Source organism: Mytilus edulis, chromosome 3 (assembly GCF_963676685.1).
Source record: "Mytilus edulis chromosome 3, xbMytEdul2.2, whole genome shotgun sequence".
Taxonomy (NCBI): domain Eukaryota; kingdom Metazoa; phylum Mollusca; class Bivalvia; order Mytilida; family Mytilidae; genus Mytilus; species Mytilus edulis.
The window spans coordinates 73,139,604-73,157,718 of NC_092346.1; positions in this window are offsets into that span (position 1 = coordinate 73,139,604).

The following is an 18,115-nucleotide window of genomic DNA, read 5'->3' on the forward strand; positions in this document are numbered from 1 at the left end:
GACTTTGACCTTTAACGGTTTACTTTTACAAATTGTGACTTGGATGGAGAGTTGTCTAATTGGCACTCATACCACATCTTCTTATATCTTTGAGTACCTTGTAGAAGGAAAGAACATAATTTTTATTATTCTATTCTCATAAAAGACTCGCGTTTTGTAATTTATCTTATCATTATAGTTTCAAAAATTTTAGCGTTAAATAAGAAGGTATGGAATGATTATTAAGAAACTAGCCAGTGGAGACCACTGACGTATAAAGTAAAAACACAAAAACACTGAACTCCGAGGAAAATTAAAAAAGGAAAGTCCAAAATCAAAAGGCAAAATCAAAAGTCCAAACACATCAAACGAAAAAGTATGTTAGCAACTTGTCTATATTACCTTTCTCGTTTTCCGTCAGTGACCAATGCAAATACTACAACGTAATCTTACCTTCAGTTTTATCAATAATAGACAATAAAACAAAGACAACTGCAAAAAGTTTAAATATGTTCTTTCCCATTATTTGTTTAAGTAAAGTATGAACAGATTGTACATATGTTTTATATTTGTATATAATATTTTGATTAAATATTCATTTTGGTTATTGTGCTTGAAGCATGTATGTAAAAATATAATCAGCTTTTAAATTGTATAAATCTGTTACGAATATTAAAGAATGCGATTTTCTCTTCCGCGTACAACATTATGTGATGCCAAAAAATTAAATTTTATACATTTATTAATATATATTCTCCGCCCCGAAGCCGCCAACATGTGTCAAGCATATCCAACACGTGGCATTTTAATTTGTGGGCATATTTCAAATGAAAAGACAGAATCAAATCAATTTTTAAAACCACTTGTATCAACAAACAATGCTAGCACGGTAGGTAAAGTGTCTGGCTATATAGCGTGAATCGTGTTTTTTTCATTGATTTGATCGGGATTTTGTTTCGAGTGGGACCACTTTTTTTCGGGTGAACATGAACAAAAATATAAAGAAACATACTTGCTTTCTAACAAGACGTGATATATACGGTTGAGTTGAATATTCAAAGTTATACAAGAGGGACGAAAGATACAAAAGGGACAGTCAAACTCATAAATCTAAAACAAACTGACAACACCATGGCTAAAAATGAAAAAGACAAACAGAAAAACAATAGTTCACATGACACAACATAGAAAACTAAAGAATAAACAACACGAATCCCACCAAAAACTAGGGGGGATCTCAGTTGCTCCGGAAGGGTAAGCAGATCCGGCTCCACATGTGGCACCCGTCGTGTTGCTTATGTGATTACAAATCCGGTAAATAGTCTTATTCGGTAGGTCACATTCATGAAAGGGAAGGGGATTGTAGTTACGACGTAAGGAACATATCCGATATCATTTGTGAAACGGTTATTCCATAACGGTCAACCAACTCGTGATGGCGTCCGTAAAATTTACGAAGGGATGATTTCAACTTCACCATTTGGAACTCTTGGTTTAATAGCTTCCTTGTGAGCAGTAACCCTCTATCAAGAAAATCATGATAGGAAATGCGAGCACAATATATCACAATATATGTTAGTAATTGATATAAAAAGATATTATTAATTCGATAATATTTTTCGTTTAAAATAAGCCTAACAATACTTTTATTCCAAAATACTGAAAAAAAGTTATTGTTATACACACATTAATGCAAATGTCGAAAGAAATGCATATATGGAATCTATGTATCTTTAGAAATACGGACACAAAATTGTTATTTTCAATAGTAAGACAGGTGTCCAATTCTACAATGTAAATAGATTTGTTTTAATTGTCTGAATTTCACATGCCAATTGTATACACTTTTGTACACTTTTTAGGTTCTTCAATGTATCGATACCTATAATTTTACATTGCACATATGGTCACGTTTCTCTTACTATCAATGACTTATTTACACTAAATCCGTTGAATAGTGTGGGGACTGGTTGATAATTTGGTCTAATGGTTAAATTTAGATTTTTGTATTATTTAAACTTACTTTGAACTTACTGCCAGTAACTTCGCGTACTTTGGAAGGGGTGTTAGATTTCATGCCAGTTTTTTCTTATATAATTGGGAAACGTCTGTCCCAGGTTAGGGTCAAACTCCATTGTTTTTCGTAACTCGGGGGAAAAAACTGACGCACTCGAAAAAGTCCGAACTTCTCTAAAAAAAAAAACCTAACAAAAATAAATGAATTAAGTCTCAAAATGTCGTTTTCAATGGAACATAAGATTTGCAACAATGTTGATCTTGAAAACTGAAATAAAGGATACACCAGATACAGTTATTTTTGTCTCATATATCTGCCTATATCTTGAATAAAGTCATCTGGGACTCCTGATTGGATGATTCAGCGTAGGAATTATTTTCTATTGAAAGCTTATGCTAGAAATAAGAATTATCTTAATATATTTGCTGCGTCCGAAACGTATTTCTAGATTTACTTCGGACATTGATTTGTAATGAGGGTCGAGTATAGTTAAACTTTACACGAACTTTTCGGTTTTTATGAATCAATAACACAGTGGGGCTATCAATCTTGACAACAATTTTACGGAAGCCAAAATTTATTATTTGGTTATTTATGTTAAGGAAGACCTGTGTTTAACATATCAACGGAGATGTTCCACTTGTATTTCTGAAATTCCAGATTGATTGATTAAACCAAACTTGTAATGAAGTAGATGTAAGCAATTGTAGGCAACGATATGGCATTTAACAATGAGAAAACCCCATACGTATGGTCGGCAATAAAGGGCACCAACATGAAAAATATGAAACAATTCAATTAAGAAAACTAACGGCCTAATTTATAACGAAACAGTTTACCAAAAACAACTATGACAAACAAGAACCAACAACAACCAACGAACTACATGATACTGACTTAGGACAGACACATACATATGCGGCGGGATTAAACATGTTTGTGAGCGTGTAAGTTTAAATGTCTAATAGGCGTACTGAAGGTCTTCATTTTGGTATCTGAATTGCTTCCTATTTATATTGAAGTTAACCCCTTATTTTAATATAGATTCTTCAAGATATTGTTTAAAAATGTGTAATGTATATATAAACTATATTTACAACATATAATTGAGCTCAAAGGTAAAACTATTTTTTTAAAGATATAAATAAGTTTTAAGACATGTTCGAACATATCTGCTGTATGTCTTACGTTAACCATGTTCATGATGATACTTTTATTGAATTATATTTCCCATCTTGACGTAGTACTGTTCTTCACACGTGTTACTACATTTGACTAAGGCATATACACAAATACCAAAAGAAACATATTTTGTATCAATCATTTAATAGAAGACTTGATTTGAATTTGAACAATATCTGAACAAAAACTACTGTTTTAATACTACATATTAAATGTAATTCATTATACTATTATTGGAATTGTTATCCTATTTGTAACAATACCACACACAATTTATCAATCTTGCTAAAACACTTGAGATAATAAGTCCTCATCTATAATTTTGTCGTTTGATCAGTTATCCAACTGACAAATTTGAACACATTTGCATATACGCCAGGAAGGTGGGGTCCTGGAAAAATAGAAAAATAAATAAATAAATACAATAAGATATAACATTTTTTTTTTATATTTATTGTCTTCTTATTTTCCTTCATTTGACCATTAAAATTATTTTTTTCCTACACTTAATAACCTAAATAATTAACCATGTCGGCTATTTAAATCATAAGTTCTGGAATGGATATTTTTCTTCTATATTTGTTGGTTACAAATCATAATACAATGTCTCTTAAAACGAGAAAAAAGTATTAAACAGCGGTTAGTCAAGAATGTAAAAGAGCGCTTATATGTGTACTGCAACTTGTTTCTATATTTTTTAATTAGTCATTTGTTAATTTTATGCAAGGGTTTATATAGGATGGTTTAATATCGATACTTTTGAAAATACTTCACTTATGATGTCACGTTTATTTGAAATCACTATAATGATGGGATATAAAATACTAAAATCATACCACATCTTCTTAATTTCATAAATAGGACAAAAACAAAAAAGTAGCCAAATTATCACAACATTGTCCCGGGGAAGTTGAAACCGTAGTTTCGATATAATTTCTTAAATTAATCAACAGTCAATTAACAACCCCAATATGTAATATAAAGAAGAAGAGATCGTATGATTGCTAACGAAATAACTTTCTACATGAGACCAAATAACAGAAATTTACGGTTTAAATTCAACGGCCTTCATCAATGACAAAGCCCATACTACATAGTCAGCTATTAAAAGCCCCAAATTGACAATTGTAAAACAATTCAAACGAGAAAACTAACAGCCTAATAAATGTATAAAAAATGAACGGGAAAAAAAATTGTAACTGCAACAAAAGACAACTTCTAAATGACAGCCTCCTGACTTGGGACAGACACGTAAATACATAATGTGGCGGGGTTTAACATATGAGCGGGATACCAACCCTCACATAACCTTGGACAGTGGTGTTACCGTGCAATATAAAAACGTACTATAACAATCAGTTAAAAAAGCTTAACTCATCAGATGGATACAAATAGAAATACATGTAATTACTATTTATGCTTTATTTGTCAGAATAGTTGAATAACTCGTGGTTCGTCTACAGTGGTTACGTTTTATGTTGTTTGTTTTCAAATGTGTTTACCTTCTCGTCCTATATGCTATTGTCTTATATTACATTTTATTATTTGTATTTTCTATATGTTTGTAAAATTTAAGTTAATCTGTCAGCTATTTCAATTATATAGTTTTTAGTTTAAAACAAATATAGTTACAGATTATTGTTCGTTTATACACAGTTTTGATAACAACAAAAGCCATATAGTTGAAAATACAAATATTTATACTATTAGATAAATATTCATGTAATTATTAGATAATACATATAATTAAACCATTGTCGTAACGTCAGCCTATTCATTTACCGTGGATTCTTTTATTAAGAATCAACTCTTCCTTAATCTGTCGTTGAAATAGACTCACCAAATTATATTCAATTGTTTCATTTGAGTGCCTTATTTCATAAAATTTAAATAGACTAATTTGCTGATTTTTGTTCACTAATTGAATTATTTGAAAACTTTCCATTATTTTTTTATGATTTGTATATACTTTCACTGACAAGAAAATGCAAATTAACAAACAACTGATAATTGTTTTACAATTAATTTTATCTCATACTTTAATTTTATCTCATACTTTCTTTTGTTTTTGGTAATATTATATTTTTATAATGTTTTACTATATTATTCAATTTTATATATTTTACCAATTTGTAATGAAAAGTAATGTACAGTATTGGAGGCATTACATTTATTTTAATTTTAAAATTTTTATTCGGTGTTCAAGACCTGCAGCTCCTACTCATATTTTGTAAAACGTTATCAGTGACTGAGTCGAAAGTTGATGAACCAGGGGCATGTCAAAGAACATCTCGTCTTATTTTCCCTTTCGTTGATACGGAATAAATATTCCGTATAAACTTCACAAATAATACATGATGGTCTTGAAGTATAGATTCTGCGTACTGTCATTGTTTATAACCTTTTAAAATGTGTGTTATATTATTGTATAATTTGTCTTTATTAATATTACTTTTACTGTTTGGTCTGTGTTTGGTTATATCCATTAGACGTGGCTCTGTACTTATGAAACCCGTCATTGTTTTGTTTGCATGTCTTGAGGTATAGGGGGAGGGTTGAGATCTCACAAACATGTTTAACCCCGCCGCATTTTTGCGCCTGTCCCAAGTCAGGAGCCTCTGGCCTTTGTTAGTCTTGTATTATTTTAATTTTAGTTTCTTGTGTACAATTTGGAAATTAGTATGGCGTTCATTATCACTGGACTAGTATATATTTGTTTAGGGGCCAGCTGAAGGACGCCTCCGGGTGCGGGAATTTCTCGCTACATTGAAGACCTGTTGGTGACCCTCTGCTGTTGTTTTTTTATTTGGGCGGGTTGTTGTCTCTTTGACACATTCCCCATTTCCTTCTCAATTTTATCTTTCATATTTGCTTTGTCTTTGTGAATTTTTGTGTTTCATTGATACATATGACATGGCTCTGCATGCAAGCGTCCTGCTTTATGTATTCTGGTCTTTCATATTTGCTAATGCTTTGCCTATATGCCCTTTTGTTTTTCATTTATACATAATGACGTGGTTCTTTTCTTAGAAGACATACACAATAAGCATATAGACAAGTGACAAGAAGGAAAGGTAAACTTCTAATTTACATACTGCTGAGGATATGCATTAAGAACGATAGACTATTTTCTTTTAATACTTTGAACGACAACGTTATCTTATATATGACGTTTACATTCTGACGTCCAACGCACGATTTTACATTAGAATGAATATTAATCTAACCATTCGGTCCCAATACTTAAAATCTGTCAATCGTTCAAAGATGGATTTAACTTCCAAAATACAAAAGTAATGAATGAGGTGGTTAAATTTGATTTATGCCTTTTTGTGTTTCTTTGTTGAATATTTGTTTGTTTTTATTGTGAGTTAGATACTTGTGGTACTTGTACCTCCTGTCATTATTGTTTATGATATTCTCGTAATCTTGACTTCCATTTTTGCTAATGTGCTTTGTCCATATTTCTTTTGGTGTTACTTCGAAACACATAGCGTGGATCTGTACGTATACGTCATTGTGCTATTGTACTATGGTAAATTTGTATATTATTGTTTTTAATTTTTGCTAACATGCTTGGTCTATATGCCATTTTGTGTTTTTTTGTTACATATTTGTTGGTTTTTTAAGTGATTAAGTTTATAACACAATGTTGACTTTCATACAATTGAGAGGTTTAGCTAGTTATAAAACCCGGTACAATCCACCATTTTCTACATAAGAAAATGCCTGTACCAAATCAGAAATATAACATTTGTTATTCATTCGTTTGATATGTTTGAGCTTTCGATTTGCCATTTGATTAGGGACTTTCCGTTTTGAATTTTCCACGGAGTTCAGTATTTTTGAGATTTTACTTTTTCTTTGGTTTGTTAACTGGATTTGTTTTCGCTTAACCGATTTATGACTATACAACAGCGTACGCGTAATACTGCTGATGCCATTAATTATGTAATTTGTACTTTTCAATAAAAGTGAGCATTATTTGGTAGTATTTGCAGCCTACATTAAATCCAAGACGCTTGAAACACTACGGAAAATATAAAAAAACATTTAAAAAAATTTATTAATTCTAGTTTCTAAAAGACTACTGACTTGTGCACTTCTGATCAGGCTAATGTAAAATGATTAGTTTGAAACATAAATTTATTCTTACTTTCGCAATCAACGCCAAACGTTGCTAATCCTTGTAAATACCAGATATTTCCAAATTTGCACATTAGTGGACTACCACTGTCGATCTATTAAATGAAATTATTGGACTTAGAGACATCATACAATAAAAAGGTTATTTATTCACATATTTCACTTGAATAACACTTGTAGGATCTGTTCAACAGTAAAATGCTGAAGTTTAGTAATGTTATATCAATGAGAAACCGTACTAGATGCTTTTTTCAAAAATTAAGTTTAATTATTGAACATGAGTATACTCACTGGATGTCTTTTAATACAACCTTTTGTACCACTTCTTGCATTAACGCTACACCTTAAGTGCAATGAAAACAACAACCACTATCATAAAATTGGCATTATGAAGTATTTTCCGAAACAGTTTCGTATTTTTATTTAAACTTTGTTTTCAAATTTTTTAACCTGGAAAATTAAAAATGCATCCACGATATAACCCTCATATCAAATGTGTCTTACTGTATCGAGTTTATTAGATGTTTCAATACTTGAACGCATGTGCTTTATCGGTGATTATACGTAGTCAAAACAATTTCAGTGCATTTCCAACTTATTTTAACAGTTTATCTTTAAGTCAGCTTTGGCAAATTTTGTAGGAATTTTTGGTCCTCAATGTTCTTCAACTTCGTATTTTATATGGCCTTTTAACAAAAAAAATATTCGAACGTCACTGATGAGTCTTTTGTAGACGAAACGTGGGTCTGGCGCAAATACAATCATGGAAATGCTTATTTCGTGATTAGAAATGCCGCTGTTGGGTTTGATAGATGTATTTTTATTAGATATGTACATTATTTACTTTTCCTTACATACTTTTTTGCCTTATTCGTACCACCCTAAGTATCACCCTAAAACTTTTCGATTAATACCTGACAGGCGTCATGTCGTCCCTTCTGAAAACCAGCACACATCATGTAAGGTGTTATTCTTTCCTTCAGACCCTCAGGGCCACCACATTTATCTGTATCTACAATTGGCATTGCATTATCTTTCAACCCCTTTTGTCCTGTATCTGAAAACCCCAATAATGTTTCGATTTAGAAAGCCTCGTTTAAAATTGTTTTTCTTTTAGAAAATAAGCCGCCAACCCTAAAATATATCCATACAAAAATACACGATGAAGCGATTAAAAAAAAAGCCTGGTTATACCTTTGCAATTTTTTTAATCGATCAAACATTAAGATTTAAATGACAACTGGTTTGTTTCATAAATAGCTTTTAAAGAGCGGCTAATACATCTGCATTTATTTAATTTCTGAAATCTTAAACAACGTCTGTGTTGACATGAACTAGTATTGATATGGTCATATTTTCAAATCAGCTGTAAACAGTACTTGTTTTAAATACTCAGGATTTGTTTAACCTCAAGAATGGATTACCTTAGCTGTATTAGGTAAAACTTTGAGGAATGTTGGTTTTCAATGCTCTTCAACTTCGTTCTACATTTGGCCCTTTTAATTTATTTTTATTCGACCGTCACTGATCAGTCTTTTGCAGACAAAACACGCGTCTGGCGCAAATACAAAATTTCAATCCTGGTATCTATGATGAGTTTACCTAAACAAGAAATCTGTATGTTTGTAATAAAATTTGGTTAAACTTTTAATCAATTTATAATGGCTATATCCCTGTCGTATAAGTTATACGTGATAAAAATATTAAGTTCGTTCATATCTGATCCTTGAGTCGAAACACGCTCAAAACTAATGACTTGAGAAATAAATAATATATAAAAAACGTACGGAACATCATAATCAAGAAAGAACTATAGAGTGTAGGAAAAAGAAAACATTTGGATAGATAAGCATGCCAAAAACCTTTACATAACTTATTGTCAAAATTGATCATTTAAGTCTGACAACTGTCTTTTTAGATATCTATACACCATGACTGTTTTCAAAAATTATATTTATTTATAAGTATGTTCTTCTATTCTTAAAAAAACTAAACACACGATACTATCAGGTGTCGTAGATTTCACAGTATCGCATTCATGTATTCTCTTTTTATCACACCGGTACAAAACACAAAAATTGGAGCAAATAAACAACTTCAAATTATGATGCGACTAGATGTCTGGATATACAAACCTTTTCCATAGAAAACGATACATACCTTGGTCATCTCCCCATCCAGACACAACACATTTGTCACCTTCAACTGGTTCTTTTGTTGGAAGACATATTGGTGAAACATAAGTGTTTATTTTCATAGGCTGATCAAATCTAACAATAGTAAGATCCTTGTCGAGAATATTGTCTCCAGGATTTGGAAACTTAATTATTTTGATAATATTTCGGTACTGATTATTGGTTTCCTTAACATCTTTCAAATGACGTCCACCGATAGCCTTCCAATCCATTGGGTTATCGGAGCTGAAAAAAAAACAGATGTACATAAACCAATATATAAAAAGTTTCCAGTCTTAAAAAGGGTACTAGCACTGCAATGTTTAATGTTTTATTTCTTTCATCTTCGGAATGATTTTTTTTATGTAAAGGACATAAGCCGCCGATAACAGTCCATTCAGTAAAATATTGGACAGGTCTGAGGCCGCAGATATTTCAAATATATAATTTTTAGAAACAAATGATGAGATAACAACGTGCAATCATTTTACATTCTGTAATTTGTTTTCATCGGAATTTTCAAGAGAATGTGATTGTTTACCCAAACGGTACCATCTGATAATCAATCATTTTTATCGATTATTTTCCTGGAAGGTCGTGTCATCTCTTTATTTTCGTTAATTTGTGTATTGGTGTCCCTTGTGTTGTTTTTTTCATATAAACGGAACATATCTTTGTCTCTAGATTTCCTTTTGCAAAAAGACCCCTCTCTCTTACATACAACAATAACTACGAACAAAGTGCGAATCGAACAAACGGTTGATTTGTTTAACAGATAACATGCAGTAACGTTTCCTTAACTCTGATTAAATTCCCATATCCATCGTAGTTCTTAAGCGAAATGTTGCATTATATTCATATTCAAGCAATAATATCAGACTTAAAAAATCAACAACTTGTAAATCAACGCAAAAACTTGAAAATTATAACAACTATTGTAGTCCGGTAATTCATGAAGTAAGTTCTAGATTTGCACTTTTACACAGGACGAGGTTTATGGTGTTTATGGTCCTTGTATTGTGGCGTGGTCTATCAAACGTTAGAAGCATTTCTTTATTGGGGTTAATTTTTAATTGTAGATGAAAATGATGTTAGGAAGAACAAGAGCAACACCAGAGGTCAATTTTGATAACCAAAGACGGACGAGAATAATTTTTTTGGTAGTGTTAAAATAAATTTGAAAGTGTTTTGACGAGTGACAAAATTATTGTATTGGAAGGTGACTTTGATAAAATATGTTTTTTGTAATTGTCATTTGTTATTTGGTTGTATTTTTTCTTTTCACATGATATAAACATGGTAACAGGTTACAACCGGAAACTACATGGGACACATACTACTGGGATCGGTATCAGATTCGACCCGGACCTTGTAATTTATTGGTGATATTTATCATGTGGGAAACAAAAGGGCCTGGATTGGTGTAATTTTTAAGCAACACTATTGTCCTATTTGATTCGTCTTTTTACGTCATGCTATAACAAATCTTTGATTGCCTGTTTATTATTTAAGAAATAAAAAAAAATCAAGGTTTCAACTTCAATAAGCAGAGTTCACCGTAGGTGGATTTGACCTAAATTTTAGAGTCCTACCTCTTTAACTCTTCCGGTTCTTAAACATCTTTGGCTTTCAAATATCCAGTTTTGGTACTTTTATAATTTTTTTACAAACTTGTCTTCTATTAACAGGCGCACGCAAAATTTGGTGGAATTGAACAGATTTATGAGAGATCAGTCATCTACAGACGGAAAGTGGTGCAATATATCAGCATAAGAAGAAATGGAAAAAAGGTTGACTCAAGGAACAAAACCTGTTATCATCGTTATCAAGTGTCAATCAGTCACAGTCACTACACTTAGATAGTTTAATAACGAAGAAAGGACTTTAAAATATTTCAGATTGGCTTGGAATTTGTATGAGATTCCACAGAATGAATTAAACTGTATTAGTTTCTGGTGTTCGTTATTGTCACAACAGAAGTAGTATTGTTAAATGTGACCCATAAATACGACCTATATACACCAATTATCAATTACTAATATGTAATAAATCCAAACAAATTATGTCTATTTGTAAACAGTTTGCTGTTAAAAAATTAATAAAACAAACCAAACACTATGTTGAAGACCGTACCTTGACCTATAATGTTTTACTTTTACACATTGTGACTTGGATGGAGAGTTGTCTCATTGGCACTCGTATCACATCTTCTCACATCAAACTACTGAAATATCATGGCTGCATACGCTATCTGCGACCAAGGGAAGATGTTCTTCATTTGACATATCAAATGGATACTGCTAACTAAATACTTACGATAGAAGTCAATGTGAAGCTGTTAGTGCATATGATTTTGAAATCAAAACAGCTACGCATTCATGTACGAACGTCTTAGTATCGACATCGGAAAGACGCAACTGGACTACCCAAGGCCAGGAATGAGGCACATCATTGCAGTATTCGAAAAAGAATTGAAAACTCGTACAACGTTTTGATGATCTTGGATTGATTTGCTGCAGGCCACAACGCAATTTTTGAACTAGTGCTGTTTCTATAACAGCAAAAGAAATACAATGAACAATTGAAGGTCTTTCCACATCAATTTTATATAGATAACTATTTACACCACTGGGTCGATGCCACTGCTGGTGGACGTTTCGTCCCCGAGGGTATCACCAACCCAGTAGTCAGCACTACGGTGTTGACATGAATATCAATTATATGGTCATTTTAATAAATTTTCTGTTTACAAAACTTTGAATTTTTCGAAAAACTAAGGATTTTCTTACCCCAGGAGTAGATTACCTTAGCCGTATTTTGCACAACTTTTTGGAATTTTGGGTCCTCAATGCTCCTCAACTTTGTATTTGTTTTGGCTTTTTAACTATTTTGATCTGAGCGTCACTAATGAGTCTTATGTAGACGAAACGCGCGTCTGGCGTATAAAATTATAATCCTGGTACTATTGATAACTAATTATAAATTATTCACGAGAAGCTACTTAATGTTTACTCAAAGTTACTTTTGGCGTTTAAGCATAGGTTTTCTTTGTAGGATTCAATGAATAAATGTTTCTATATATTGTTTGCCTGTTATAATGAAGATAATTGTCAACTTCCTATTGAAAAATGTCACTTTCAGTCTTATATGATAGCTTTATTTACACTGATTAAAAATATGGTTTCTTTATACTTTTGCCTGTAATATGGGAGATATTAGGTACTTCCATTTAAGTTAAAATAAATGAAGGTCACAATTGCAAGGTTTATGTATGTATTTTTAAAAAAAGGTTTCTAGGTACTTTGCAATGAAATAGATGCAAACATAGCTACTTCCGGTTTACTCAAGATCACTTCCGGTTGATCATAAAAACACGATTACTATTAAGTCTTATTTTATTTACCTGTGCACTTTATTGTAGAAGCACGTGTCAACATAAATGTTACAATTCATTTTGAAATGAAGTTGATTAAAAAATAACGCGAGATTGCAGTTAGCAAATCAGAATAACGTATTATAATGAAATATACATCTAATGTAATTATAATATTATAATTTAAGAAAAACTTGTTTCAAATGACTTCGAAAATGCAAATATATTTTGTAATTAAACGAATATTTGAACCAAGAAGTGCATATACCAACTTTTATAAACAGCACTGTGGATTTTGAAATTGATTTGTTACTTGCGTTTGCCGAAAACAATTACCACCTATAAGATATGAAATTATTCGAAGACTGAAATACAACGCAATGATGATGAAATTATTACGACAAACTGATTGACAACTTTCAATCAAATTTTTTAAAATTTTAATTCTTTATCCGTTTATGTTAACTTTGTTTTAGATATATGATGCAGCATGAATTAATACTTTACCTTTTACACATCTAAAACGAATTGTTAAGTAAGCAGTCTTCCTGGACAAGGATCTTGAAATACTGTGTTTGGTGATAATATTTCACATTTTCTTTTATTGTTACACATTGTTTTTACTTTTTCTAGAACATTATTTGTTCGACCACACCACTGTTTTGTAACATTACCATTCTGATAACAAGTTAATAAGTTTCTTCCTCCGTATGTTGCCTTTGAAATAGTTAGAACTTGGTTTTCTTTCATACATCGGAGTGTTCCTTTGTTTCTGCCACATACGGTTTTCCTTCTTCCTGTTCCATGATCAATTATTAAAAGACTGATTTAATAGTATACTGACGGGCATAAACAAGAGTGCACACGCTGAAATGTCTCGCCTTCTTAACTAACCATTGATATTATGTTGATGGTCCTAAATATAAAGCTTCATTACAACTATCACATTAACTTAACATGATCCAAGAAAAGGAGGTCAAGGTCATATAAACCAAAATGAGAAATACATGTACATCTTAAAATAATTCAAAACAATAAATATAGTTAACCTATTGCTTATATTTTTTAAGAAACAGACTTACATATATGTAAATAGATACCTAGCACATAAGGTATCCTTGTCAGTCGATGCTAAATACTCATCTCATATTTTAAAATGTGTTTTTTTATTTTATAGATATGTGTCAACTCCACGTCGGACATTCTTCATCGAAAGTATAAATGTGTGTATGTGTGGGTATACATGATTGTGTTTTTTATTAACATTTTTTATATTTCTATACGTTATAATATTTGATTTTTTGTCTATTAGAGACTGAACTTTAAAATTTCAAATGACCTTAAATTGGTATGGGTACCTTGTAGAAAAAAGAACTTTCATTTTGTACTTGCTATTTGTATTAAAGACTCGATACTGATGTCAGCCGTTGACTCTCGAAATATTTGTCTTCTTCTATGAGATACTTCATTTTTTTTGGTAATTTATCTTGTCAGTATTGTTTTTAAATTTGGAGATATGGAATGATTGTCAATGAGACTATCCAGTAAAGACCAAATGACGTATGTGTTAGCAACTTGTCTTTTTTTTTTTTACATTTCCCGTATGTATAAGCGATCTAAATATTGAGTTTGTTGGTCACTTTTACCCCTTTACCTTTTAAACATATACAGCTTCTTATGCATGTGTTTGATACTATCAGACCTGTAGAGTATTGGTCGCAGTTGATATTTTTCTTTGAGTAAATTTAAGGTGGTACCTAACACTTTCACTAAAATTAATTTGGCTCGTTTAATTTTAATTAAATTTTGACAAAGTATTTACTTTGACCCTTTAACAAAAATATAAAAATTTCAAAAATTTTGAACCAACCGTTTTGTCAGAAAAAATACACTGGTTATATAGCAGTTTGACAAACACCAATTTTGATCATTAAGAAGCTTAATATTCCCTATACAACACAACGTAATTAAAACGTTTAGCCGACTTTACAGAGTTATCTCCCTGTAGTGTTAGGTACCACCTTAATATACCTATTAATTTCTGTCAATAAGGTCGTATCCATTCAATTCAATAACTACATCGTTATCTTACCTTCAGTGTTATCAGTGACAGACAATAAAACATAGACAACTGTTAGAATTGTAAATGTATTCGTTCCCATTATTTGCAATTTCTATCTGTACGTATGAAAAATTCATAGATTTCTTTCTACTTAAACTATAACTTATGTTAAATATAATCCGCGATTTGTATTGTATAAATATGTTACGAAAAATAAAGAATTCGCTTTTTCTTCCGTGTGCAACATTTTTTTATGCTTACATTCTTAAGATATATAATTCTATATTATCAACTGTTTTGAATATTCGCTTCAAAACTGCTACACATTGTAAGTTTAAACATATTCATGTATAAGGGATTGGGAAACAAGTAATTGCAACTCATTTTCATCCCTCTCCACTTTACTGGTGCTATTGCATCATTTTAGCAGGATAAGCTTGCAATCTACAAGGGTGTAGATTACGTGCAAGAGATATTCAATATAGCCAACACTTCATGTGGTGTTCGAATCGATATTGAATATATAAAATATACTCTATGGCAGAAGCAAAACAAGTCGATCTTTTCAGAAATCTTACACTTTACAAGGTAGAATACAATACACGTAATTATATCCAAAAGAACAGATATGAGGATGCTTAAAAGGTATAAATAAAATCCAGAATGAAATGAAAACGACATTATTAGTTATTACATATATAGTGTGTTTAGGACCTAATACGATATATACAGGGTCAGTAAATTTTATATGGGTTACTAGCACAAAATATAACGAATTTATCTTACATACTATCTTTATTTGTTGAATTAAGACTAGAGTTGTCTCATTTGTAATCATACCACATCTTATTTTCATATTTATATTAACACGGTCTGCACGCAAACGCTTTTAACCAATCATATTCCTACAAATGTATAGGAGGTAAAATAAAAAAAAAACAATCAATATTTGCATATTTTGATTTCGCATACACAATCACAATATACATTAAAAAGAAAGGTTTAACACACAAAATTGTTTCCTTAAATGTCCTGTACCAAGTCTGGAGTATAGCAGTTGTCATCTACAGTCCCTTTCTATTTTTGTAAGCGTTTGCTTTTGTTGAAGGTCAGCGTTGTTTAGTTGTTTTCCTGTTATAGTTTTAAGTTTGTTACCCGGATTTGTTTGTCCTTAATCAACATATGACTATTGCACAGTGGTGTACTTGTGTTGCTTTTATTTTCTCTCAGAAGAGTGTCAACACCAATTTGAAAAGAATTTAAAGATATCTAGAAGTTGAAAGATATTCCGTATCATCTCACAAATATTACAAGTATATAGTATAGGGACTGACGTTGCTTATCATCTTAATAACGTGCTATATATAGTGTTCTTTTTTTTTGGTAATATCTATTTGACATGGTTTGGTACTTATAAATCCCCTGATTGTGTTATTGTGTTATGATAAAAATAATTTTGACTAATGTGCTTGTCTATAAAGCATTTTTCTTTTTCTTTGTTGAATTATTTGTTTGTTTTATAGTGAATAAGATTATTACACAATGTTAAATGCAGTACCCCTATCAACTGTTGCCTTTATTTGACATTAATACCAATCATGTCTAATTGTTTTGTTCACACATTGTTGTCAATATAAATGTTATTTCATTCGTTTAAACGGGAAGTGGTTTAGAATTTATTTCTGCTTGGTGTTTTTATCATATGTGGTATATAGAGCATTAGGTTTTTGCTCCAAAATTGTTTTCGCTCTTTTATATTCCTATGTAATAATTTAGCAATCTGAACAGTGGAAATTTTCTTGGTAAATTTTACTTCTTGATTAAGTTTATTCAGCTTAAGATGTGAAAATTTTGTTTTGTTTGATAGGTTAAAAAATATTTGTTTCACAGTAAACATAGAATCGGCGTTGTTCTGCGACCATCCACTTTACAAAGCCCTTTTATTGGGTTTGTATTCATTCATTGTACAGGGCTTTGTAAAATATATACTTGTATATTTGGTATAAGAATTGGTTCCATGTCTACATCGATGGAAACTTTATAAAGGAAGAATGAAATTAAAAGGTTTAGCTAGGTATAAATAAAGGAAACAGTAGTATACCACTGTTTGAAATTGATGAATTGATTGAAAAAAAATAATTCCGGGCTACAAACTAAAACCGAGGAAAACACATCAACTATAGGAGGAAAACAACGAAACAAAAGAAACACTACAGTGAACAAATCATAGCCGATAATGCAACACACAGAGAAACAAACTATAAGATAACAACTTAAAGAACATTTTAAGACAAAATGGTGGATTGAACCTGGTTTTGTGGTTAGCTAAACCTCACACTTTTAAACATGTTTAATCCACAATTTCTTCATACGAAAATGCGAGTAACAAGTCAAGAATATGAAAGCTGTTTTCAATTCGAGTTGATGAGTATTAGCTTTTCATTTTGTCATTTGATAAGGGACGTTCTATTTTGATTTTCCTCTGAGCTTTATTTTTTGTTATATTACTTTTTATACATATGTTAAATCATCTCGCATGAAAGTTCAGTTATATGTTCTGTAATGTGTATGTTTTTTGTGAGGGCCTCAATGTAGATAAGTGACTGCTTATTTAGTCACCCTCTTTAAATAAAGACATTTTTTATAATATTTATATTATTATAAAAGACCCATCGGTAATGCGAGATTCGATATAGGTAACCTAATAAAGTTAATAATTGCATCGGAAATTAACACATTTATTCTAAAACCCGTTGTTGGCATGATCAGTAATGTTCTTTGTAAAATTAAAAACCAGGTTCAACCCACCATTTTCTACATCAAAAAATTCCTGTACCAAGTCAGAAATATGACAGTTGTTATCCGTTTGAGCTTTTGCTTTTGTCCTTTGATTATGTACTTTCCTTTTTCGAAATTTCTCCAGAGTTCAGTTTTTTTCGGTGATTTTACTTTTTTCTCTTATAATTTTTTAATGGTATGATACTAAACCCCTGACGGGAGAGATTGTACTTGATATGCATATGATGAAGACATAATCCGTCAATCAGTTTAATTGAGGTCTGGAACTTGCATGTCCCATTAGTTGCTTTCGACTGTTTTTCGCTCTTTGGCTGGGTTGTTGTCTCTTTGCCTGATCCAAATTTCCATTCTCAATTTTATGAAAAGAAGCATCAATAAAAGTA